Source organism: Ornithodoros turicata, chromosome 2 (genome assembly GCF_037126465.1).
Source record: "Ornithodoros turicata isolate Travis chromosome 2, ASM3712646v1, whole genome shotgun sequence".
In the NCBI taxonomy this organism is placed as follows: Eukaryota; Metazoa; Arthropoda; class Arachnida; order Ixodida; family Argasidae; genus Ornithodoros; species Ornithodoros turicata.
This window is the reverse complement of record NC_088202.1, coordinates 109,734,987-109,762,882: the sequence shown is the minus strand read 5'-3', so window position 1 is coordinate 109,762,882 and position 27,896 is coordinate 109,734,987. Positions and strand designations below refer to the sequence as shown.

At 46.4% G+C, this 27,896-nt stretch overlaps 1 protein-coding gene and 1 long non-coding RNA gene across 5 annotated transcripts in view; one reads left to right on the top strand and one right to left on the bottom strand.

Moving 5' to 3' along the window:
- Positions 1–27,896, bottom strand: part of LOC135385943 (hemicentin-2-like) — a 1,123,122-nt gene that overhangs the window by 541,623 nt on the left and 553,603 nt on the right. The gene's annotated exons all lie outside the window — the stretch shown is intronic.
- Positions 11,475–12,832, top strand: LOC135383945 (uncharacterized). The gene is made up of 3 exons (XR_010420173.1): positions 11,475–11,595; positions 12,164–12,224; positions 12,609–12,832. It is a non-coding gene; the product is annotated as an uncharacterized LOC135383945 (long non-coding RNA).

The window sequence follows — 27,896 nt, the reverse complement described above, 5'->3', positions numbered from 1 at the left end:
TCATAAGCCCTTTTTGTAGTCAGAGAGACTGCAACGGTGAGTTCATCATTTGCCTGGGCTTCTTCGATGTGAGTGACCAGGTTTAGAATGCAATCCATTGAGCAGCGCGCCTTTCTGAAACCTGCCATTTCTCAAGGAAGTAGATGACGAGATTCCAAGAATCAGTCCACATGATTCAGAATAAGTCTCTCCATGATCTTGCACAGGCAACTCGTGAGGCTGATGGGCTGAAATGATGCAAGCTCTCAACGCGGCTTCCCCGGTTTCTGTACTGGTACAACCTGTGACATCTTCCATGACTCAGGGACAACGCCGTTTCTCCAAGAATCGTTGATGAGGGCAAGGAGTACAGAGCGCGACGTGGAACCCAAGGGGACTATAGCCTTGTATTAGACCCCGTCAGGCCCAAGAGTTGATTGTTTCGCGGAAAGGCGGATGGCAGCTTCTAGCTCTTGAACAGTGAAATATTTGTTCATGTGTGGGTCTTGAGCCCCACTATAAAATACTATTGCTCCATACATGTCCTCTGCTGAGGATCTGTGGGTGGCAGTGCAGGACGTCTCCGAGGGCTTGGATAGGAGCCCGCAAGAGTCTTCCCCAATCAATATCTCCGATGTGGCTTGATGAACTGCGAGAGCTCGGAAGGGCTTCAGTTGTTCCACTGGGCAACTTAAACTTTTAAGAACATGCCATATACGTCCTGTTGGCGTGTACGGCGATAATGATGAACAGATCGACCTCCATCTCTTCCGGCTGAATTGCTGGAGATGTCTCCGGATTAGCGAGATACCCAGACCTTCGAAATCTTCTCTCTGCCCGACGCCGTATAGCCCGTAACCTTTCAAACTCTGCATCCACATTACTGTACTTGACAGGGCACGAGACCCTTTTACTCGCTACAATCATGCCCGCTAACAGCGCGTTGTTTAAATATTGTAATGTTGTGGCGTTTTGTACTAACTGCTCTGTCCTTTTTTGGAGCACGGCCCAATCCGTGACTTTTACTGTGCGAGAACCTGCCGCCGTACCAGTGAAAGAAATTAGCAAAGGCACATGATCACTTCTCATCGTGTCTAGGTCTGTCTTCCGAAGCAAACCGGAAGCAAGGCCAATCCAGCAAATTGTAAGATCCAGACAAGTATGAATGGCCTCGAAAGTATGTTGATGAGCCGTCATTTAGGACCACGGCACTAAGATCCCCAATGCACTGGTAAAGCAAGCGTCCACGGTGATCGGTGTTCTGACCTCCCCAGCTACCACAGAAGAGACCACACAGAATAAAATTGCTAAGAGGCCACTGGAAGAAATCTCTAACCACGTCCTCAGGGATGCAGACCGAGGGGGCGATATACACACTAACTACAGCGAGCCGCCTGCGTGTGTGCAGGAGGAGGCTATAAACAACGTACTGAAAGTCCCCGTCAATAGGTGTGCACATGATGCTACTAGGAATGTTCTTTCTGACGCTCAGCATACCACGGCTGACTCCTGTTCATCGAGTATAAGTATATGTAACATAATTTGAAAGCCGGAAGTGAAAATCCACACAGGGCTCTCTGAGGGCTAGCACAGGAAAGATAGGCTGAAACACAAAATTACGGAAGTCTCCTAACTCGCAGGCCATTGGTATTCCACTTAAATATGGTAGCGCTCCTGTATCTATCGGACATTCCCAGGCTGTGAAATTACAACTGCCAAGCAACGGCTCCAATGTGAGGATTGCTTGAACTTCCTGAAGACGTATTGTTATATTAACTGTTTCGTACAGAAACCATGGTTTCACGCTTAATACGCGTTAAAAGAAATATTAGCTCATGTTACCAGGCTATCCTTTATGTAGACAAACGAAAACCTTATTTATAGAATTATTTCAAGAAACCAGACAGCCGTTCAGTTTGTGGAATACTTTATAAGAGGGCTCGTAAAATAAGGGCCACCATAGTGTATCACACCTACGCTATGCATGAGTTTTATTTAACCAAGTGTGATATTTTGAGTGAGCTTCCTGAACTAAAGCTCTTCCAAATTGTGGCTGATTCGTTGATGTCGTTCAGTGAAACACTCGTGTCATCATCACCATCATAAACCTTGTTGTTGCCATTGTGCTGTTATACACGACATTGAACATCGTCAACACTTCAGGACTAGTCAACTCCGCCCACAAATCTAAAAAAAGAAAAAAGAAACGTCTGTGAGTGGCCTTGGGGAGCGTATGACGTTTCTGAGTCACAATATAGTGCGCCCGAGTACTCGGTACCAAGTGTCGGTACCACGTACTCTGCGTACTTTCAACGATAAGAAATCTGGTCGCCTAGATGAGCGATACTCTTTCTTTCTTTTTTTCTTTTCAGCAACACTCATCCTGGCCTGGAATTTTCCTACAAAACGGACAGGAACCCAAAGTCTTAGTTAAACTTCTTATTGTTGACAGTACATCAGGGTCTTCGTTTGTACTGTCAACAATAAGAAGTTTAACTACTTAGATAAGGTACTGCTTCTTTTTCTTTTCTTTTTTTGTTTCAGATGGGGCCCTCACAACGCCTCCCTCCCCGACTCCAAGGACGACGACACCACCCAGATTGACACAGCATTCCTGGACTTGACCTACTCACAGCCGCCAGGTGGCGAGGCCCTCCTGATTCTGACGCCATAATAGAAACGTGTAAATGCTCCCAGCAATCATTGTTACCCCTTAGTCCTGACGAAGGCGGAGCTTCCGCCGCAACGTCGACGTATCCCCTTAACTTTCCACCTGTAAATAAATAACATCCCCCTTTTCTCTTACTTCCTACACCTTCGTTGTCTGCCTCCAATTTTTTTCAACTACCTATATATAAATATAGATATAGAACAAATAGGTTAATATATCAGACGGCTACGAAGTTGAATAAAAGTGAAATAATGAGACTTGGACTACAGATTACAGGAACGTTAACAAAAACTAATTTATTTAATGGGCAATTTAACACATAGATTAAAAAAAAAGAATGGTCGACGTTTCGACAGTGGCACTGTCTTCGTCAGGACAAAAAAAGCCTGTCCTCCTGTTTGTCCTGACGAAGACAGTGCCACTGTCGAAACGTCGACCATTCTTTTTTTTTAATCTATGTGTTAAATTGCCCATTAAATAAATTAGTTTTTGTTAACGTTCCTGTAATCTGTAGTCCAAGTCTTATTATTTCACTTATATATATATATATATATATATATATCTTGAAAAGTTGGAGTTGGATCGGACGGCTACGTAATTATAGTTGAAATAAATCGGAGACAGAAGACGAAAGTAGGGGAAGTAACAAAAAGGGGTTTATTAAAACTTAAAAATCATAAAAGTTAGGAAGGATGTCTACGTTACGGCGGAAGCTCCGCCTTCTTCGGGACAAAAGAGCTAAATGTGGCCACGAGGCTGATAAGGGGCTTGAGAATGACGTGGTCGGTTGGGGGAAATTATATATTAATATATATTGGGGGAAAATATATATATATATATATATATCTTGAAAAGTTGGAGTTGGATCGGACGGCTACGTAATTATAGTTGAAATAAATGGGAGACAGAAGACGAAAGTAGGGGAAGTAACAAAAAAGGGGTTTATTAAAACTTAAAAATCATAAAAGTTAGGGAGGGTGTCTACGTTACGGCGGAAGCTCCGCCTTCGTCGGGACAAAAGAGCTAAATGTGGCCACGAGGCTGATAAGGGGCTTGAGAATGACGTGGTCGGTTGGGGGAAATTCCCGCCAATAAACCCCTTTTTTGTTACTTCCCCTACTTTCGTCTTCTGTCTCCCATTTATTTCAACTATATATATATATATGTGTGTGTGTGTGTGTGTGTGTTTGTATGTGCTCAAACGTCGCCATGCCAGTACTGGACAGCTGTTTCGGCCTTACTGAGCCATCGTCAGCAGTACGCAGGCAGGCAACGTTTAAGCGGATGGCGTCAGAAGGTCACGTGGCACGTGATTCCTCCCGTCATGGTGTGCTAACTCACCACTGAAAGCCCAGTGCAAAGCCACGCAAAGTCAGGTATGTAAGTGAAAAAAATAGCCGGAGCTCTTTGGCTGCACTTTGGCGAAAAATTTTGTTCATTGCGCATCTTCGGGGACGCGTATTTACCCCCAATGTGAAAGGGTGAAAGAGCACACTATCGCCTCTTGCGTCCTGGAAAAACGTTAAGAGATTAAAAGAAAACAGAACATGCAACCCAAGATAAGGGCAGTTCCGATAGAGTCCCCCGGTACATTTGTTTTTGTTTTGTTTCCACAAGTTAAAGCTCATCTTCGACGCATGAGGCGGCACTGTGCTCCTTCACCCTCTCACATTGGGGTGAAGGAAATACGCGTCTCCGAAGATGCGCAATGAACAAAATAAAGAAAAAAATGGTGTTCCTTCACGCATTTTTTGCGGACGATCTATCGAACGAATGTTTGTTCTGAAAACGGCGCCGGTGTCAGGTGACCAAAGGGACCAGATCAACTTCGTAGCTTTTATAATTAAAAAGTTAATTATTGAAAGTTAATTAAGACATTGCCTTAGGAGTTTGCTAATGCCCTCCTAAGGAGTGCCCTTCAGTCGACGCTATAATGCGATTGATTCCATCTCGGAAAAAGTGATATAAATATATTTTTTTAGAAAATATGTTCGCATTTAGCTTGGACACCCTGCATATATATTGCATACATATATATATATATATATATATAAGCAGGAAACGTAGTGAAACGTCTGAGCGGGGAACAGTGGCGTCGATGCGTCCCAGTTAACTCACTGCTGCACAAAGTGGATCCAGACCTGCAGTTTTTAATGCCCCCAGCGCTCCCCCGGGCCGTTACCTCCATCATTCACCGGCTACGTCTCAATGTGCCATATACCGGCCGCCTCCTCTTTAAACTTGGGAAGGTTTCCACACCGAATTGTTCCGAGTGCGGGGTATTGGAGGACACAGAGCATGTTATAGAAGCCTGCCCTCGATACAGAGAGCCTCGTCTTTCCCTTGAGGCGGCACTAGCCCGCCTCGACAATCGCCCTTTCTCCGTTGTGAAGGTTCTAGGCTGCTGGCCCGCCCAACACCAGGTGCCGGCATTGCGCGCTCTTGTAGACTTTCTTATCGCTTCGGACTTGCTGGACACTCTGTGAAAACTTCGGTGACATTGTGTTCGCACTATATCTGACATTGTGCAGTGAGTGATTCTCGGCGTCGAACGTCTCCCCTTTCCTTTCCCCCGTCTTCCTTTATGCTTTATCCTGCTTGGTTGTTTGGTTGTTTGTCCTATTTTTCGTAGCTGACCTTTTTCTTTCTTTTTGTTTACCAACAAACACGTTTTGGAGTAGCCAGTTCTGACTGGGTCGGGACTAACCTCTCCATATTTTTCTTTCTTTTCCAATCCAATCCAATAAGCAGGAAAAATCAGAAGACGACAAAGAGCTTACAGGAGAACACAAAGATTAGCTTGAACTTGTGGAAACAAAACAAACACAAATCTATCGGGTGACTCTATCGCAACTGCCCTTATCTTGGGCTGCATTTTCTGTTTCCTTTAATCTTTTTCCAGGACGCAAGAGGCGATAGTGTGCTCTTTCATCCTCTCGTATTGGGGGCGAAGGAAAGACGCTTCTCTAGAGATGCGCGATGAATAAAATAAAGAAAAAAATCATGTTCCTTCACGATTTTTTTCCGAACGATCTATCAAGCGGATTTTTGTTCTGAAAACGGCTTTGGTATCTGCTGACCGAAGAGATCAGATATTCTCATTGGAACAACTTCGTAGCTTTTATAATTAAAAAGTTAATTATTGAAAGTTAATTAAGACATTGCCTTAGGAGTCTGCTAATGCCCTCCTAGGGAGTGCCCTTCAGCATATGGTATATTGCAATTGATTTCATCTCGGGAAAAGTGATAGATATATTTTTAAAAAATCTGTACACTTAGCTGGGACACCCAGTATATATATACTTCAGGAGGAACTGTGCCTACGTCTGTGTGAAACGTTTACGGGTAACCCAGCTAAGCTCAGGTAAGCTCAGACAACGTAACCAGCGGTGTTATTCGGTCCGAGCAGCTCCGAGTGTTTAGGTTGCTCGATGAGTTACTCCAACCAAGAGAATCCGCTCGACCACGCCGCTGGTAGGATGATTTTATTGCGTGTATCACTGAAATAACATGACAGATACAGAAAATAAATACGATACACTTTGAGCAATGTTGCAGCGTTAATTTATAGACATCGATTGACTCGCTTACTGTTCTGTCTAGACTACTGTGCGCTCTTTTCGAAAATGGCTGCCTGGTACAGAAAACGCAAGAGCACCAGATCGGTACACTGTTGGTGTAAAAAAACAAACAAAAAAACACAGGAAAACGGGAATACAAACAAAGGCTAGAAATAACGTTTCGAGCGGTACCGCTCTTCTTCAGATGAAAGAAGACAGTATTAACGCTAAACACTCCAAATGTTATATTATGCCTTTTTATATTTTTCTCTTCTCTCTCCCTCTCACTTTGTGTACACTGACCACTTGTTCTTGTACTCTATTTTTACCGGTAACTCACACAACATCGTGGGGCAGTTGTGGTACCATGTACCACGTATGTCCAACAACAATAAATAAATGAAGCGACAATGAATCAGGAAACCTCCCAGCTAATTTGTCGCTCACTGCCCCAGGGCTCCCTAGTCAGTATGTGATATGAAAGGATGAGGTGACGGGTAAATAATGATTCAAGTCTTTGGTACCGCAGAGTTCCGTGCGCCGTGTAGCATCTATAGCACTAACCGAACAGTCAACGCATGAACCACTCACGTACGTCCGCTGAAGCTCTGCCTTATCAAATGTTGAGAGTCTGCTCTTTGCTGCGTACACTCGGTCCCTCGTCCATCAATGAAATCCTGCCGTTGGCTCTCTTCAAACATTTTGCCATATCCTATATGCGATGTCTGCCGTGGCTCAAGTGTATTCAATAACAATCGATAAAAGCCGTCGTAGCAAAATGCACGATTTCTCTTTTATTGCTATTCCACTCAAAGCGCTCCCTTCACCGATTATTTACTCACACACTACGAAGCTTCTGTTTTAAACCGCTAGGCGATGGAAACGGATGATGTCGAAAAAAGCGCGCCGCCATAGTCGTGACAACATACACACTTCCATCCAGGGATGCATCACGTAATACGTGGAACGGCGTATCTCACCACCGAGACCCTTTCCTTGTAACCCTCACGACGTCTTTCACGTGCTTCACTTCTTTTCTGTGATATGCCTCAACGATTTGTTCGTCGACGAGAAAGAAGCCCACAGCTACAAGCTTCCTGAAAACTACTTCGCATAAAAAAAAATCAACAAGGGAATCATTCGGAGGCCAAGTGGCTTTCCGTGTTTTTCGCCTCGGTGCGTACACACCTATCGCTTGCACATCGGGAGAGAAGAGATAACGTTTCTCGCGCTAGTGGAGTTTCTTATGCTTTGTGCGGAAGTGTGTTGCACGTACTCCAGAATCTGAGTAGCTCCTTTGTAAATATTAAGGCGGCACTGCTCGCAGTCTGGATTCGAGGATATTCATGCTCCATGATTAAGACATGAGAAGTACGCCTTCGCATGCGCGACCTACGGAGAAGGCCCGCTGCTCGTGCTACTGTTTCGTTCAGTTTAGAATTGCACGGCCTACGTTATTCTCTGGCGTAATACCACGCGGAACAAACGCTAGGAACAAGGTTTTACAGACGAAAAAATAAAAAGAAGAAGGGCGGGGGGTAACGTAGGTACTTCGAGCGGTCTGCAGTTGGAAAGGTTGCGAATTTTAAATTCGGCATATTACAAACACATGAGATGTGGGCAAAATGGTGCGACAAGTTGTAAAAAGAAAAAGAAAACGTCTGCGGAATCCTACAGTCACAACCTGCCCTTCAACTTTGCCAGCATTCTCGTGGTACAAAGAAATTTTGAAGCATTTTGTCTTGCATCCAACCTTCATTCCATCTCACGTCAAAGTGTACGCTCCTCATGTCCCCGTGCCCTTCTTCCTTCCTCACATGATGTCTTTTTCCGACACAACATATATACCCCCCCCCCCCCCTTCGGAGAAGAAAAGCTATTTACAATGGGTATCCCTGAGGTGGCCGACGATTCCGGTGAGGGCGCTGAGGTGGTAATGCAACATGAACACCTACTACAGATTGCTGTGAGGACGAATGCAGTGCTGACGATGGAATTCGAGATAAATGCGAAGCATTCCACGTGCGTCCATCGTCCGTTGTATAAGTCACCGGTCCCAATCTTTGGTTAATGCGAGGAGGACTGAACTAGGTGGCTCCTTTCGGTTGATTTCCGGGAAGCCGTACCCTAACGAAGTCGCCTCCCTCGAACTCCGGCTTCTTAACTCTGGGTCGTGGGTCATACTGTCTTTTACTACTCTCCTGATATTTCTCTATCCTTTTACGCAACTTAGACATTTCATGAATGACGTTCCCATACAAACAAGGAAAACCAACAATATCCAAGCGCGTTTTCATTCTTCGTCCGTGTAACAGTTCCGCTGGTGACAACTGCGTCGTGGCATGGGGAGTGCTTCTGTAGATACCGATAAACTCTGGTAAGTCACACGAAACGTCGCCCTGCTCTGAAGAAATGACTTGTAAAAAGCATTTGAGCGTCCGGTTGAATCGTTCTACTTGGCCGTTGCACTGAGGATGGTATATCGACGACCGCCGGTGTTAATTCCTATATACTGAAGGAATGTTCCAAACTCGTGAGACCGGAACTGAGGACCATGATCAGACACGATGATTTCTGGATACCCCTCTCATGCAAACAACTGCTTCAGGAAGTCAATAACAGTTGCGGTGGTTACGTTCGACGTCAGTTTAACTTGGGGCCACTTGCTGAAGTAATCTATGGCAGGGATGGCAAAACGGCACCCTGAAGGAAAACTGCTGAATGGCCCTACAATGTCAACGCCAATTCCAATTTGCTTCCAAGGCCCAATGGGAAATGGTACGTGCTGTAAAGGGGCGGAATGCGTGATGGGAGTCTTATCAGTCATGTTGCAGATATGACAGGCACGAACGTATTCCTCTGTTTCTATATATCCATGCCTTTGCTTCGCACGAACCATGCCCGGATGGGACTCATGACCGATTGTAATTATACGTTTCCGGAAAGAAGTAGGAGGAATCACTTTGTACCCTCTTAGGAGAAGACCTTGAAGTGACGAAAGTTCCTCGCGGATAGGGAAGTAAGGTGCAAGGTCCTTCTGTCCCTCTGTCTGTCTTGTCCTTCTTCATGCCTGATGGCCAGGGACGTGTCGCACCTGTGAACGCCCGTATAGTCTAGAAAGGACACTGGGCCTGTACTCGTGCGATCTTGAAAGTCGGAGGTAGACAACGGAGAGAACTGAAGAGGTTGTACAAAACAGATCAATTCATCTTCGTCGGAAGAAGCAGGTGACATGGGCTGTGCGCCATCGAGCGGCAGGTGGGATAAGGCATCGGCCATTGTGTTGTCGTCACCCTTAGTGCAGCCGTTCTTGCAATTCTCATTGGCTGACGTCCATATCATTGAGCGGACAACAAGGTAACCAGTGCTTGAAGGCCAGTTCGTAATGTAAATCGCCGTCCAAAGAGGTAGGTGTGCCATTTCTCGCAAGCCATAGAGAGGAGATAGCTTCTTTTTCTCCGGTGGAATAGCCAGCTTCTGCAGAAGACAATGCTCTCGACGCGAAGCGAAATACTCGAATGCCTTCTTGATGCTGTTGTTGTTAGACAGCACCATGACAACAGCTGGAGGCGTCGGAGCTAACCACTGTCGGTAGTGAAAAGTCGAAGAGTGCTAATGGAACAAAGTTCTTTATAAGTGACTTCACTCTTGCGAATGCGTCGTTCCGCTTAGACTGCCAGGAAAATGGAACTTCCTTGCGAAGGAGTCGTCGTAATGGTTCCACGGCGGTAGAAAAATAAGGAACGAATTTGAGGTAGTAGCTTGCAAGGCCCAGGAATGAACAAAGTGTTCTGACATCATGCATTATAATGGCTTATGCGCATAATGGCTGCAAGAGTATACACGGAAGGCTTCAAAGTGCCATTCACCAACGTATGGCCAAGAAACTGTACCTCTTGAGCGCTGAAAATGCATTTCTTCCTGTTCAAGCGTAATCCACCGTCTTCTAGCCGTCGAAGAACCCGGATGAGATTGTTCTCTTGGTCTTTCGGTGAATTACCGAATATGAGTATGTCGTCCGAGTAGTGAAGAGCACATCTGCAATCCTTTAGCACAGTGGAAAGCGTCTTCGGAAAAGCAGAAGCAGCTGAAGCCAATCCAAAGCAGAATCTCTTGTAACGGAATAAGCCATCATGCGTAATAAACGCTGCAAGTTGTCGGATTTCCTCAACTAATTGCAGTTGATGGTAAGCAGAGGAGAGGTCAAGCTTCGAGTAGAAGAGTGCACCAGCTAGTTGATGAAACAGGAAATCTGGATGTGGAAGTGGGTGACTGTCTACGGCAATTGCTGCGTTTGGCTTGCGTAGCTCCACAAACAAACGTAGCTCTCCTGTCTTCTTCCAGACAACGACAATCGGAGACACACGTTCAAAAGCATCCACTCGTTCGATGATGTCCGAAGATTCTAGCCTCTTTAGTTCTTCAGACACCTTGCCCCGAACCTCTAGCGGCAACCATCCTAACTTCTGCTGCACCGGGAGAACGGAAGACTTAACAGTGGCCTTATGAGAGAATCCCGTAGGGAGGCCCCATCCATCGGAAAAGAGGGATGGAAATTGTTCACTGAGAATGTCTGGTGCACGCGGACTGGATTCAGAGACGTGGAGGCATCTTTGTTGAGCCACTTCCAACCACTTGGGTGCGCTCGACTTCACTGTGATTTCCCTGTACTTGCCCCCAGCGACCCGATATGACGTGAATAACCTCAAGAACATTCTGGACGGCCTGACACAACCGTTTGTGTTATGCGGGGACTTTAACGCCCACCACGTCAGCTGGGGGAGTGCACGCTCGGACTCACGGGGAGAACGACTTGCTGTGCTCTTCGAGGAGATGGACCTCCACCTCCTCAATGATGGCTCCCCGACATTTGTACAGTCCCCGCTGATATCATCATGCTTGGACCTCACAGCTGTGTCTGGCTCGATTGCACAACGCTTCACCTGGCAGGTCGACGCTGACTCCCTTGGAAGCGATCACCTTCCACTGCTAATCAACGTCCGCGGCGCGCCAGGGGCTCAGCTGAGGCGCACGGTCAGAAAGACTAACTGGAGCAACTATAGGGCTGCCTTCGAGTCTAGTTCCGCTGATCTTAGGGACGCTAGTCACCACGACTTCTGCCGCGCGGTGGTCAGCGCTACTCGCAGTGCCACCAGCGTCTTCCAACTTCCCGTGAAATTTGCCGCCGTCGATACAGAGTACGCTAAGTTGCGTGCACTGATCTCGATTGTAAAAGGCTGGATCGCGGATAGGGAGCGCGAGCGTGAAGAAACCGGCCGCCATCTTACTGTACCCACAACAGTCGCCGCAGCGATCATGGCAACTTCTTGCAATTACGGTCGTACCAACCGTACTGGCAAGGTTACAGGGCCTAAATTTATACAGGTGAGTCACTCTTTATCGAGGAATAAATAGGCGTCCATTCTGTATATTTAGTTGACCATTATGAAGTGTTTTTTTGCCCAAAACGAGCACTGGATGCAGGTTGCTTGATCGCTCTTCCGACGTTCAATCGAGCACACTTGCATTTTACCCGGCGGCAAATACAGTTTGAGTGCATAATATGCTTAAAAGAACATGTTACACTACACAGGTAGTGTTGTCATCAATATATGTGCGAGCACTCGAGCGCTTTTTTGCATGCATTGCTAGCATGGTACACGGTGTTCTCTGCGGAAGCAAGTGCCACATTCATTTCTTTGAATTACCTTTACGCACAAGTTCGGTATTACGTCATAATGAGACCACGATTGTCACCTTTTTTCATGTATTGGTATTGTTTTGTGCCTTGGTTTGATTTGTGACAAAGAATCCTACGTAACGGTGGTGTGGCGCGACTTGAATAACGCCTTTGTGTCTGAGCTGTATCGTCAGCTTGTTACGATAGTAATAATTTGTAGCGTGTCGTGCTATTTGTAGCAGTTTTTAAGGCAAAAGTGGTCTCTCAATACAGGTTTCGTCATGAGGGCTACCCAGTGAATTATCTGTGCAGTGTGATACGGCTGGGTGTACAGGTAAGTATCACGTTCCTCATCCACTGGTTTCTACTTTACAGGAAGGAACAACCTCAGTGCACGCACTGTGGTTAGCCTCTCTCAGTTCTGCGTATTTTCTTACATGTTCACATCAGAAACACACCTTAGACTTTAGGCTCCTTCACCCAGCAATATAATAATTAGAGATTGTAATTCTTTTTAGAATAGTCTTTAATCTTTTTAATTTTTAGAAGATACAGGGATTGTAAACCATGTTTTAAACTGATGTTTTAACATTTGTCCAATGCATTTATTAAACAACATATTCATTTTTAACTGGTTGCACCCAAACCAATGTTCTGATGTATTATTTCTTGTGTTGTCGATGCACCATAAAAATTGGAATAATCATCATCAATGCAGGTTACTTCACAGCTGCCTCAACATACTCAAGAAATGGGTGCAGAACCTGCGTAATGCCCACAAACTTTGACTACCACAGCACCTCCAGAAAGTAAAGGCATATGTGTCACATGGGATTTTTAAAGGCATTCACAGTATATAATACCTTGTATGAACTGTTGTTGATCTAAGCAGCCTCTACAGTACACTCTCAGAAATTAAAACTTGTCAGGGAACTGTGATAATTGTTCCAGTTAATAGGCATGCACATGTACGCTATAAGAAGAAAATTATTTATTGAGAATGCACTACTGTTGATCACACTCATGCAGCTGTAGGTTTACCTTCGGCCTCTTGGAACTCTTTGTAGTTGCCTTAGCTGCAGGAGGAGTGTCATCCAGCATGTCAACTACTTGCAGAAATATTGACGTATTTAAGATTATGACACAGTTTGAAGGGTTTCAATTCAGGAAATTTGCAGTGGCAGGGCCTGCCAGAGTAAAGCCTACTGAATATTTTATGGTGTCGAAGTGGCAGTTCCTCCAGGATAGGAATATCTTAGATGGGAGCAAAAAGCTTGAAATTAACAAAGTGTTGTTTGCATTAAGCAATTTGTAATACACTGAGCACAGAGGCAGCAAAACAAAAATTTAAAATTCAGCATGTATGAAAATTGGGTGCAACAAATTTGCATAGTGTACGTGTACATTGTCATTCCTGAGATATATATTGTCATTGCAGGGAGGTCACAAAACAATAAATGTATTGTTTTGTCACTTCCCTGCACATTCATTGTATCTTGAAATGCGTATAATGCCAGAATAAATGTTGAACTTGAAAAATGTATATTCTCTTCATTCATAGAGCATAACATCACTTATCTTCTTTACAAAAGCATATCGTGTTACATCTTTGTCACGCAGAATGCACAACCAAGAAAGCCATCTTCCATTAAACATCACGTTTCAGACATGATTCAGTTGGTATCATTTCATAGACAGGGTACACCAGGGCTCGAGTTTCAAACTCCAAATCGTCATGTTGCAGTTTGGAAACCGTACATGTGTAGTGCAAGAGAGCCCTCGCACATTAAAATGTAAGATGGGAGTCACCGTTACTGAAAAGTAACTCCTATGAGAGAGACTGACGCTACAGAAAAGTGTGCAAACTGCGGAAAGTGTCATAGAAGATCTTCAGAAATCGTGCCTGGTTTCACGGCAGTGCTACCACACTCCCTTTTAGATGACGATGATAATGATTGGAGTTTCAGATGTGCAGCTGCATTTTTTGCAATGTGCTCCTCCTCCTTCTCTGGCTACTCATGTTGTTTACATCTACTGTTGATCACATTCATTTATCACATATTATATTCTTATATATTATTGTTATATTATCACATATTCGATCACATTAAATTTAAAATTTAGCATATATGAGAAAATATCAGGAGGGAAGTTGCTATTCATTGCTCATTCCAACCTAAAATTGAGTGCTACAAATTTAGAGAGCGTACCTGATCATAGTCATTCCCAAAATATATATTGCCATTGTAGCAAGGTCACAAAACAATAAATGTAGCCTTTTGCGACCTCCCTGCACGTTCATTGTATCCTGAAACGCATAAGTGCAAGAAATAAATCTTGAACTTGAATAAACTTGATGTTGTATAAACTTGACATAAAATGTTGAATAATATAATGAATGATATAAAATATTGAATAAACTTGAACTCGTATATTCTCTTTACTCATCATCAGTGATCTTCATTACAAAAGCATATCGTGTTAGACTTTTTTGTTTGCGTTTCACAGACTTGAGTACACGAGGGCCAAAATAACAAAATCACAACTGTTTCAAGCTCCAAATAGTCCTGTTGCAATTTGAAGACCATACGTGGAGCTGCATTTTTTGGAACATGCCCCACATAACAAGCATGACAAAGTCAGCACTGGATAGCAGGACCCCGTCCCCAAGCAGCTTTTCTCAAGCTGCAGTTGTATTCAACAAAAGCACGTGAGTGCTGGAGAAGGACATTCAGTTTGGCACAATCGCGCCTGCAAATAATCAGAACAAATAAAGGAAGAAGCAAACAAACATAGAAGGGCTGTACTTCAAAAAGAGATAAGTCCTGTGTCTCAAGCAGGTGTTACCACTTTCTAAGTAACTTAGTTGGTTAAGCTTACATCACTACCTGATTAACTGTCCTAACGAGTGTGATCTAATTGCGTGAAGTAATTATTTGGGCTGCTTCGGTGTGTCCATATTTGCGAGGCAAAGCACCGCTGTCGTTTACTAAAATACTCTTTCTAAGGCGATGCTTGATATAAATCATACTAAACGCATACACGGCTAAAACAACGGCTGTGATTCAACAGAACGATCTCTTTCTGCCATGCGAGTATATCTTTTCCCGGACCGTTCTTTATGGAACAATTTTTGTCCAGAACGCAGTACGGGATATTATATACACGGTTGTTGTTAACCTCAAGTCGTTTCTTATTGAAATATTGGCTGGGAAACGTGCTGTAGTACAATCCCCAGCGCTGCACTGCAGTGACGGTCTAGTTTCGGAATGAAAAACAACGTAATTAAGAATCGAACGGCAGGACACCTGTGAAACACTGTTAGGATACATCAGTATACTGGCAGCTTACAAAATTGTGTGATGACAAACAACGACCAATGCTTGCAGCCCAATAAATACTCACAATCTCTGTTGCCTCCCATTGTTTTCTATGGGCACACACAGCACTTTAGGGCCCACCAACATGGCGGCCCGAAGGCACGCCTCTCCCCCACGAGCCCCTCTCCCATGCGCGATCCAGCCTTTATACATAGAGATCAGTGGTTGCGTGCGATACGCCGAAGGGCTGAAAGACGCGCCCGCCGTTCCCGTCTCCCCGCCCACAACCAAGAGGCCAAACGAATACAGAAAGCGGTTCAGAGGCACCTCTTCAAGCTGGCTAGGGACCACTGGAGGAGCTTCGCTTCGTCCTTATCTCCGCGCACACCGCTATCCCGAGTCTGGACGGTGCTAAAAGGGCTAGCCGAGCCGGTTACCCAACGCAACCCGTTCCGTTCATTGTCTTTGGCCACGGGTCGCTCAGAGATGAGGTTGGCCGAGGAATACTGCGGCAGACTAACATCGTTGCCTACCGACGGTTTAACGTCTGCTCGAGACATACCTGTGGCCGATGTCCCACCGGCGGAAACTTCGCTCGATCATATGTTTTCGCTTCCTGAGCTGGAATCAGCCTTGATACATTTATCACAACATACCTCCCCAGGCGCTGACCAGATCACCTACAACCTGACCAGGCCCTACGTAATCTCCCCTTGCGCGGACGCCATCTTCTTCTTCAAATCTACAATGATTCGTGGCGCACAGGGTCGGTGCCTCCAGACTGGAAGTCCGCAATGGTTGTCCCTATCCTAAAACCCGGTAAATCACCTCATGATATTGAATCCTTCAGGCCGATCGCCCTCACCAGCTGTTTGTCGAAGACGATGGAGCGCATGATTCACTCACGGCTAAGCTGGTTTCTTGAAAGTATGCGGTACTTCCCGGAGGTCATGGCTGGATTCCGGCAGGGCAGGTCATCCATCGACAGCGTGATCGATATCGTCTCTAGTGTTCAGCAAGCGCGGTCTGAAGGGCAGCTCACAGCAGCAGTTTTCTTAGACGTCATGAAAGCATACGATAGCGTCTTCCACAGCGCCGTCGTCGCAACTCTGCAAGAATCTGGTGCAGGCGCCCGAGCCGTCTCCTGGGTCCGGGACTTCCTATCTGATCGCACCCTTTTTGTGCGCACTGCCCACGGCGACACAGCTCCCTTCCCGGTAAGCCGCGGGGTGCCGCAGGGCAGTGTGTTGAGTCCATTGCTGTTCAACCTTGTCATCGCCTCACTCCCCGCACACCTACCTGCCAACGTCAAGATCACCATTTACGCAGACGATGTCTGCATTTGGACTTCAGGCACCCGGAGAGACGCGATTCAGCGGCGCCTGCAGCAAGCCCTCGACGTCATTGAGATATATCTCGCCGACAGAGGCCTACGTGTCTCCACAAGCAAAACAGTCGCCATGACGTTCACCAACCGCTCATTTAAGAACTACCCACTCTACGTCGCGGGAACGCCACTTGATTTCGTGCCCCGCTACAAATATCTCGGGGTCATCGTAGACAAACGGCTGTCATGGTTCCAGCACATCAAAGCCCTCTCTACCAAGACGAAGAAATTCGTGAACGTGCTACGGCGCATCTCTGGAGCGTCGTGGGGTCCCTCGTGCAGTGACCTCCGACACGTCCATAACGCACTTGTGCTGGGGCTGCTACGGTACCACCTCCCAGCGCTCCACGGGATCAGTAGGACGGGTGAGCGAGACCTCCTCAATGCCCAAGCGCGCGGCCTCCGGGTATGCCTTGGACTGCCACGCACGGCTGAAACCTACACCGTACCTGCGGAGGCGCAAGAGACGCCCGTGCATATTCTACGGGACCGAGAGACGCTCCGCATCTTTGCGCGCTTCGTCACGCAGCACCCTTGCCACTACCTGCTGTCCATTGAGGATGCCCGCCCCGCATCGGCCTTTGGCGGAGCCGTCCGCCGTCTTAAGGCTATCCTCCCGGATCGCTCCTCAGGTGTATCCTACGCCCCTCCTTTATGGGCCCTTGCCAAGCCCCAGGTATTGACCAGCGTCCCTGGCCTAGGCCGAAAGAGGGAGACGCCGTTAGCCGTTGCGCGTCAGCTCGTCCTCGAATACCTATCGACGCATCATCAACACCGTCAAGCGATCTATACAGACGGATCCATAACACTTGATGGGGCCACTGCAGCCATCTACGTTCCTCAAGGTAACATCGAGCAAGCTTTCAGGCTCTCCCATACCACCTCCTCCACCGAAGCCGAGCTCTTCGCAATCCACGCGGCCCTCCGGCACATCACGACATCGCCCCCAGGAACCTGGACGATCCTGTCGGACAGCAAGGCGGCACTGGAGGCACTCGACTCATACTGCACCAAAACAACGGACGACCTACACACAATGGCAATGTCCCTAGCCAACACCGCCCTTGCTTCCGGGCACAATATATGTCTGCAGTGGATACCCAGCCACATTGGCCTCGGCGGGAACGATCGAGCAGATGCTGCGGCCAGGCGCGCACACGAACAACCCGACGCCGCGGCGCGCATACCGCTCACCCCTTCGGCTTGCCGCATCCAGATCCGCCGCTGGGCCGCCCAAGAGGCGCAGAGATTCATACGAGAATCCGCCCGTTTCAACGACTTCCTTCGCTCCATCGACCCGGCGGTGGAGTTCTCCCCACCACGACGTCTCCAAAGACCACAAGAGACACTCCTCCACCGACTGCGCCTCAACTTGGCATACACGCCACCGGTCCAGCGCATGATGGGGAGGCAGATCTCGGCCCTCTGCGATGCTTGCGAAGTGGTTGCGGACACATCGCACCTCCTGCTGACCTGCCCCAAGTACACCAATCATCGCGATACCCTTTTCCGCTGCCTCGAACGTTTCGGGCACAACCAGCTCACGCTGGCCGCACTTGTTGGCCCTGTGCCTCAGCACCAACAGTGGGCCGTCACAACTGCTTTACTGCACTTTCTGAAGTGCACCTGGCCTGGCCTCTAAGCTCTGAGCTGCGCGCTCCAGGAGTCTCACCTTCGTTTTCTTTCTTCTTTCTTCGTTGCTATTTTTTTTTCCTTTTCCCTTCTTTCTTTTCGTTTTTTCCTCCTTTTTACGGAGACTCACCTTTTCCTCTTCGTCCTTTCCTTTCTATTTATTCTTCGTTTTCTTTTGATTTTTTTTAATGGAATAGCATGCCGACCTTGGTCTGGCAGACCTTTCCTTTCAATAAATATATATCCCCCCCCCCCCCCACACACACACTTCCAACTTGATATCCAGCGCATGCAGAATATCAAGGCCCAGAATAGGGCGCCTGATCGCACGACGTTAAATGCACATGCCTCGGAACGACGAGCGAAAGTCACTTGCGGAGTAAACTTGCCATGAACTGGAGTCAATTCTTGTGAATAAGTCGTCAACTCCACACTTGTATCTTGCAGTGGCAGGTGCTGGAAATGTCGCTTGCACAGAGTAAGCGGTATAAGGGATACTGAAGCCCCAGTGCAGGGACTCAAACCGGAACGGAAACCGCTTGGAACCCAAATTTTTTCAAGGAGCGTAACCGCACCGTAACCGCAATTCACCACCGGCAACTAACCGAAACCGTAACCTGGACCGAAAAATGTGATTTCAGTTACCGGTTCATATGAATCGGTTCAAGCGTGAACGCGAACAACTTTGGATGCGATATTGTTGTTGTTGTTGTTTTTAAGTGTTGAGAGAGGTCAGCCAATATTTGGCTTGCTACTCTTCAAAAAAAAAAGAAAAGGTTCACCCGGACAAAAAAAAGTCACACACTCACACACATAAATAAACAGACACAGGGAAATGAAAATGCGCGGAAGCACGTGTCACAGGTCCCGCAGGTTTGCGGTGTTGAGGAATTGTAGCAGGTAGCCTACCGCCTTGCGGCAATTATCGTCTATAGACCATGCACCCAGAATCTTTGCAATGGTATGTGGCCGGCTGTCCAATGTCGAGAGACGCTTTTGGAGGATCTTTCTCTAGTCCTCATATTTCGTGCAGTGTAGTAGTATATGGGTGTCGCCTTCGCTTGTGTGGCATTGCCTACATGTAGGGTCGTCGGTCATGTTTAGCTTATACCTATAAGCTCTCGTGAAAGCAGTACGAAGTCGGAGTCGATGAATGAGTGCTGCGTCGGTCCGGCTCATGTATCTACAGCCTGTGTATTTATATGGACCATCGAGGGCGACAAGCCTGGGGTGTCTCCATTGTAGATTGGCCAGGAGCTTCTTCATCTCCACATCTGCCGTTCGCATTGCTGCCCTTTTTATGTCGTCTTTGGTCAGTGGTATGTTTTCCCTGCATGTCAGGAAGTGGGCTTCTCTTGCAGCCTCGTCCGCCTTCTCGTTTCCAGGAATTTTGCAGTGGCTGGGGATCCACTGGATGGATACCTGATGTCCGTCTCGGTATCGCCTTACAACTATGATTAGTGGTGCAGTATGTGCTTCTATTAAAGTAGATCTCTTCGTCCTGCCCTGACCTGACAGAAAGCGCTGCACCACTATTTCGGAGCGCAACCGATAAATATGTTCATTTTTACGCGTTTGCACTTAGTAGCTCATTTTGCGACATCCACGCAGCCTGCAGATACATCCTAGAGAAAACCGAAAAAGTACAGGTTCAACTGTTTGGTTACCGATAACCATAGATTGAGAAGTTACCCGTCAAAAAGAACTCGTTACAAGTTAAGTTACCGTGTGCAAAATGTAACTAAGTTAATAACGAAGTTCTTCAGCCTGAAATGTAACTCGCAGTTACTGAGTTACTTAAAAAAAGAACGAGTTACTTCCAAGTTACTTCGGACACAAAATCGCATTATGCAGGTGCAGCGCGCGTGAGCAGTTGAGTTAGACCTTGAGTTGCCTGGAGAGGTGGGGGGGGGGGGGGGGGGTTTGGCAGAATAAAAAGAAAAAGAAAAAAAAACGAAAGGGAGGAGTGCAACATGCTTAGATCGTTTTCGTTTATGTCCAACAATAGGCCTCTCCCTGTTTGTAAATAAATGATGTCATAGTGTTCGACAGCGCCAAAATTTTGTCGAATTGAACTACGCTCGAAGCTAGAGGTGAACAAGGTCGCGGCCGAAAGCCACGGTCTTGAGGGGATTAAGATATGGTCGCTTAAAGGGACGCGACCGTCGGTCCTACTTTTCTTTCAATGGGAGGCAGCGAACAAGTGCCCGTTCGTGGAACCCAGTCCTCTCCTTCCGATTTGTTTCGGTTTCAGTCAATGTCATGATGACGTTTCTCTGGTAGAGGGCTATTCGAACGCTTTGCATCTTACTCCCTGTGGGCGTACAATATCGTTCAACTTCATTTCAATGGCAGCGGTTCTTACTTCCTGAATAAAATACTGTCGTTGATTGAATATCACGTTTTATGGCAAAAAATTACATGAAGGAACTGGAGAGAAAGCAAGAAAATATGTGGACGTGAGTGAAAAGCGAGTTCAAAGTAACTTGGAACTTCACTTAAGTTACTTTGGCAAAGTTACCTGAAAAAGGAACGAGTTCCCCTGAAAGTTACCATGGCGCAAAAGTACCGAGTTAAGTTACAAATTACAAAAAAAAAGGAACTTAGCTACAGTAACGAGTTACTTGTAACGAGTTACCTCGAACTCTGCCGATAACCGCAAATATTAAAACGGCGAATCCCGTAACCGTAACCGAAACCGCTTTCAGAGTTATGACACTGAACCGTAACCGTAACCGAGCGATATTCGTTTCGGGTTCAGTCCCTACCCCAGTGTCGACCAGCATCTTTAACGTAGTGTGATGCACTTCTGACAGTACGGAGGTGAAGCTGTAGATCACGGCAGGTCATGTAGGTCACGGCAAGACGTGATGCGTCGAGCTGGCGTACAGCCTTGGGATGCGCAGCTCTTCCGCCTCTACAAACATATTCAAAGTGACCTTTTTGAGGCACTTACGGCACGTCTTGTTTTTCGCTGGACAGGAAGGATTGTGCGCTCTATGGCCTGCAGACCCACAACGATAACACTTCCCCTTTGAAAAGGTCGATGCATTCTTGCCTCTTGCAGCCACTTGCAGGGACGAATCATGACTCGTAGAACATGAGAGTAAAGCCGATTCATGTATTGCTTATTCCGCTTGCCGAGCAATGACTAAGGCTGAAGACAAGGTCAAGTCCGGGTCCAAGAGAAGACGATCCCGTATCTCTTTTCTGGAAGTCTCCTCGAGGAGCTGGCCACAAATCATTTCATTTGCAAGACCCCCGAAGCTGCAAGTAGAAGCGAGTTCAGTGAGGGCTGATACAAAGTCGTCCACGCTTTCTTCGAAATATTGAGCGCGTGAGCGGAATTTGTAGCACTCAGCCGTCCTGTTGATGCATGGAGAGAAGCGACCATTCAGCTTAATGACAGCTGTGACGTATGGGTCCGTCGTGGCATCGATGGAACTCGGAGATTGCTCCAACGTAAGGTTGGTTGCCTCAGGTAGAGTGATTAAATGACGGTACTGCTCTTGGCCCTCGACCCCTAAGCAATTGAGCATATACAGACTTCACGTAAGCTGCTGAAGCTGTCGCCGACGCAAGCCTGAAGATAAATCTCGAAGAGCATATACCATTCCTCCCACGGTGTTGAAGGTTTATCACGAGTAGGTAGGAATGTCAGTGGCGGATGTAGGTTCATGGTAGTGCAGCATTTGGTTGGAGAAATTCAGTCAGAAGACCATCCTGTCGACTGCGCCAAACTTGTTGCATCCAACCTTTGTTCCATCTCACGTGAAAGCGTACGCTCCTCATGACCCCGCGCCCTCCGTCTTCCATCACATGATGTCTTCATCCGACGCAACAATTTGTACAGTTTCCTACCAGAAACACTTGCAATCGATCGATACACGAGCTCCAAGAAACAAATAACACGGCATGATTGCAAATATGCGTGTCGCAATATGCAAACAATGTAACGCTTCAGTCGTGTGTGCCGTAGCCCAATTGCGTTACTTCAATAAGAGATGAATTATGCCATTGAATTCCATTCCGTGTATTATCATACCCCCGTAAAGGATGAAGACCAAGGGCTTTACAGATATGTGTATTTTAGAGTGATGGTGTTTTCACGAAATGTCATGATAAATTTAAGACAAGAGAAAAGAAGAGCTTATTGCGTGAACGGATACGCACTCGGCACAGCGAAATTATGTTTTTATATGTGAACATACAAAAACATAATTCGCCCGCGGATTATATTTCACACATACGCATGAATCAATAATGTTGCCCGCGAATCAATACAAGTCCGGTAATATCGCGAAAGCCTGACATACCCGACATTCAGGTGTTGTTTTTTCCTTGTCAGTACTGAGTCTAATCGCAATGTCCACTCGCTTAGTATGCTGTTTACGCAGTATCGTATACTCTCAGTGTACGTATGTTTTGTGCGTACCGCTAAACGGGCTAGCAGTCTGACATTTTCCTACCATTTTATGCTCTTGCGTCCTAGTCGATGCACCACTTTTATTCTCGTGGGCACTAAAAATCTAAACATATATGTCCACTGACAAGGCCTTACTCAGAGATCACTAAAGCGCTTAGATCGCTCCCGATGTTGTAAAACGCCCTAATGTGCGCTTCTTTCTTATTTCGCGTGGGCGCCATGAAGCAACTGTGGCTATGCACGGCGTACAGACACGGACAGATGGAGAGGTGACAACAGGAAGAAGTGGGGGACAGCGCAGCTGGCGTGCGCCCTGGGCCGACTTCAGAGGGAACTGTGCCGACATTCGTCTGGAAAGTCTGCCGGAAAATCCCCAGGAAAACCTCAGACAGACGGTGGTAGTACCCCAACCCACTACCTCCGAGTCTACAGCTCGACCTTGGTTACCACCAACGAGCAGACGCTTTTACGCACCCGTCCATGCCGCTGGTCGCTCACTGTCGCACAGCGCGTCTCAGGTGATGTCATCCACGTCGTCTGGCAACACGGACGCCGCGGAGCTACAGCGTAGATGGTGTGCTACGAGGCATTCGCGCAAGTATACAGTTTGCAGATGTGCCGCCATTGCTGCGGGAGATGCGAGACGTGATGGTCGAAAGTGACGAACGTAAACGGCATGCGGCCGACATACCCGGAAGCGGCGTGCGACAAGGCGCGCCGTCGTTACACTCGGCCAGATGTTCAGAAATGCGCGCCATAGAGTACAGTGACTTTAACAGGAAGTGATCGCGTTTGCAGGCGAAACCCGTGTTTCTTTACGCGATGCCCGTAGCAACCTGTGGTCGGGTTTGCCGTTGCGCCGCACGCAAATCATGTACGGTCACAGCGCAGGGACCGCCCTTTGTCAGCAGGAATGCTATCGCATTTCGCGTGTGGTAGTGCGCCAAAGTCTACAGTGAATTTTTCGCTGTTCGGATGCTGCATTGTTCTCAACGAAAGCGTAATGTTGGAAGGCGCGTTGCGCAGCAAATTCTCGTGCATCCACCATGGCTTAAAAAAAAAAAAGGTCTGTGGTGAAATCCGCCAACCCGTCGCAGGACAGTATTCAAGCAGCACTGTTTGAACCACAGGCTGCACTGCCTCGAGCGAGATGGAGTTTAATCGGTAGCTCCGATCACAATCAAACTAGCAGATTTCTCGAATCCAACGAGACAAGAGTCAGCATTCATGGCAAAGAATACTTCTACTTCACTATATTCACCATTATTGTTGGACTTTCATAGGTCTGGATTGTGTGTTTGGATGTGTCTCGCACATGCAAACCAAAGGTGACACCAAATTACAGCGTTGCGTTCCGCTCGCCTTGTATTGTACACGTATAGATTTTCAATATGTTATAGGAGATGATCTGTTCTACAAATGGCACGACTTTCACTTCCTAGACGACCTCAGGTGTACAAAAATCTATCTGAAAAGTGTCATTCTTTATGAATGGTCCATATTCTCAGTCGCTTAGTGTAACAATGAACATAGACGAGATTCCTTTTTTTTTTCGTGAAGCGAATCTCCATATAGTACTTTATGAGCACAAATAATCTCGGGCTCCTGAGAGAGTGCTAACTTGCCAAAAATGTATCCTAAACTTGGCCCAAACGCGCTCCGTTCATGAGCTCTTACGACGTCACCGGATTTGATCTCGTTCCATATGCTCTTCAGGAAGCTAGATGGACCCTTTCACTCTAACACCACACAAAGAAAGCACAGAAATGCCGTCTGTATATGTCAGAAGGACGCGCGGACCGTACAACACTTTTTCATGGTTCGGCCAAGTTCGAGGCGCCCCAATGCTCGAGAAAACAAAATATTCTACATACACACCATATGAGGGAATGCATTTTTTTTTTTTTTTCAGCGAAATGCAAGAGGGTCTAGCTACACCTTTGGCTGGTTTCGCCTGGAATGGCACAGGTGGGTTCTACTGCCAGACGGGCATCCTGTCTGAAAGAATATGTAACTACCGGACCACTAGTGAAAGTGTCATTATTAACGTTCGAATTCTTCTTAAAGTTCGAACTTTATTAATTAGCTATTCAATTAGACGTTTTGGGAAAATTCGAGAGAGCCGAATTGGAGCCAGTCATATTATTTAAATCCGCCCTCTTTGTTGACTGTCCTGAAACGAGCACGTACCTTGAGATATAAACCGCTAAATGTTGCCATGCAAATAGTCGAAACCAAAACCACGCACTTCTCGAGCACACTCTAGCGACGGGCGTTCGCGTCGCATGTAGCAATGTAGATGATTGGAGTAGGCGCTGATCAGATGGCATGAGAGACCGTTTTCCGACCCAGGTATGTCGGAGGTCATATCGTTTCTGTGCTCGAGAAGTGCGTGTTCCCGGTTTCGGCTTCTTCTTCTTCGGCACTTCTATATCAAAATTTGCCGATTTATATCTCCAAGTACGTGCTCGTTCTAGAACTTCTAAAAAAATAGTGTGGATTCAAATCATGAGTATACGTCCAATTCTGCTGTCTCGCATTTTCCCGAAAACAGTTAATTCATGAATTTTAGGTCGTCCATTATAGTTGCATGCTTTTTCCCGCAGGATGTCTGCTGGCCGCATAGCCCACCTACAAGAACATCATCTGTGTAGCTCCCATTGCTTTTTTTATTTTAAAAATGCAAAAGGTAAAAATGAACACCCTGCATAAAGATACATGTTCGGAAACGACAATACGGAACGCCTACAGAAACGTTCATTGCGAATTGTTAAGCGTAGTTCAGAAAGGGCAGTTCAGTTGAACAGCGATATTTATTCTACAATGTCTCGTTCTGTGGTATGGCGCAGCATATCACGTTCTAATTATGATGATGATAGATCTTATCATTACAACAAAACAGTATACCCTGCACCGAATATACAGTGCATCTGTACACGAACAACAATGATCAAAGATCGCACTAATAACAGACCACCGATCATGTCAAGGCAATCCCATAAATGGAGCATCTCTATTTCTCTACTGGAGACCGTTCTTTGACAAATTGATGCGGCTAGTATCGATCCCTTGTTGTTTCTCGTCCACTTTTTCTACCAAAGACAGCGGCCCATCTGTCGTATAGACAGTGCACTGCAGTATCTGGGCCAAGACGCTCACAATAGACCGCACGAGCTGGGCAGAGTTTCAGCATCATACACACAAGTAAGAGACAAACGTGCATAGTACGTCGAGCATCATTAATGTGCATAGGATGCTCAGGTTTTCGGAAAATGTATTAGATGTGCGCACACTATTAGATTTAGTACCGCCGTTTTTGTTCTGCGTTCGGGCAGGACCCGGTCGACGAATTTATCGTGTTTCAAGCGCATAACTCCCTTGTATTGTATTATACCTGACAAGTAATCAGGGTAAAGTAATTACTCCCGACAAAATATAATTGTTTGAACAAGCTAGGAAGATGAAAATTTTGGTCTCGAGAGAGCTTTTAAAGCGCTGAAAATCTTCATTATATGGAGGGACGTGAAAGGCGGAAGTTTGAAGGTAACACTAAAGCACGTTAAGTATTCATGAAGGAAGACGGCCCGTTGTTCTGCTCGGAGGCCATTCGAGCAACGCGAAAATTTATACATTCTGCGACTCCTGCCTGAACGGATTTTCCTTCGTTTGAGAACAAGTACCAGAAGAGTAATCTAGAGTAGTCCGTGTGATATGTACCCTGAAGGGTGCTCGGAACGATTTTAAATACATTTGGCAGTTGAAAATAGCCACGGAAGCTGTAGCGCACTGCTTAATTAATGAATGAAATTGCTCAGGGCCAAAGCGGTTTTGAAAGGCGCGGTTTTGAAAGGCGCGCTCTTCGTGTCGCACAGAGTCCTGCATTAACTTTGTGGGATTCTACGTGTGAGAACGGTGTATATCAAAATTGCGTGCATAACTGAATAAGGTTCATAACATAGCGTTTCGAATGTTCAGAAATTAAAACGTATTTATTGCAAAGTGTGACGCTGGTGGTGGTAATGGTGACGAAAACCGGCTTGGTGGTGATGGTGAAAGGACCTGCCGTTGTCGGCCTCACAGATGTGGGCAACGTCACGACTGACGCCCCAGAGAATGTGCGTCCTGGGCCGACTTCTAAGGGAACTCTGCCGACATATGTCTGAAAGCGTCTGAGGAAAACCCAGGAAAAACCCCAGGCAGCACAGGATTTCGAGCCCGGGTACCTCCCAGGTTCGAAACCGGCTTGCCGTTGCAAAGTGTGACCAAAAGTAACAAAGCGTTTTTCAGAAATAGGAGATATGGAATACTGGAGCTGAGTTCACTTTTATTTCTTCATCTCCTTTTTGTTTCTGAGGCTTTTGTTTCTGTTTCTTTTGTTCCTTAGTTTCATTAGTGCAGTAGCGTATTTGTGCCTTTGTGATTAACATAGTTAATTAATGTAGGTTAATCTACTATTATTAATGTAATGTTGTTAATGTATTAATGTTTATTAATGTCTTCTGAACAAGTCACATTGTTGCTACTTATTGCCTGTCACATGTGTGGGAATGGCGAGCTCGTCAAGCCACTAAGGTGGCTTTTTTTCGCTGTTCCCTCCTCACTTTCATTGTTGTAACTCTCTCAAATTGTAATTATGTGTCTGTAGTTTGTGAGCTACACAATCTCATATTTCGACACCTAAGTTCATCGAATAGCGATACTCAGTACAAGAAACACACGAAAACCGACGTAGCGACGAAGTCTTTAAACATTCGTTTGCCTTCAGCACATTTAAAAGTGCGAGCAGGGCACAACGGTGTATGGCAACAGTGCCACGTCAACTTGTGCTCAACTCATGAACGATTTACCCTGTACGCTTGTGTTTGTCTCCTTCCTTAAATGTATTTACACATTCGTTTTGCAGGTAAAGTGCCACTAACCTTTGAATATTTCAGAAAAAACCCTGAAGGGGATGAAAACTGTCCTCGTTCGGTGTGCAAATTACCGTTAGCATTTGGTAACGTGCAACCGCAGCAAACGTTTTTAGGCACACAAAAATCTTTAGGCTGCCAGATTTAGACAGAGAGCAGTGGAGTATAAAACATAATTATGTAAGTATAACGGATAAAAGCATACTTCTTTTCGGGCAGTCCACATCAAGTAGTGCTCTCAACAGAAGAAAGGTAAGGACGCAGGCGAGCTAGGCGGCTGCTGACGAAAAGTCAGCGAGTGCCGGTCGCGACACTTGAACTCACTCCCTTC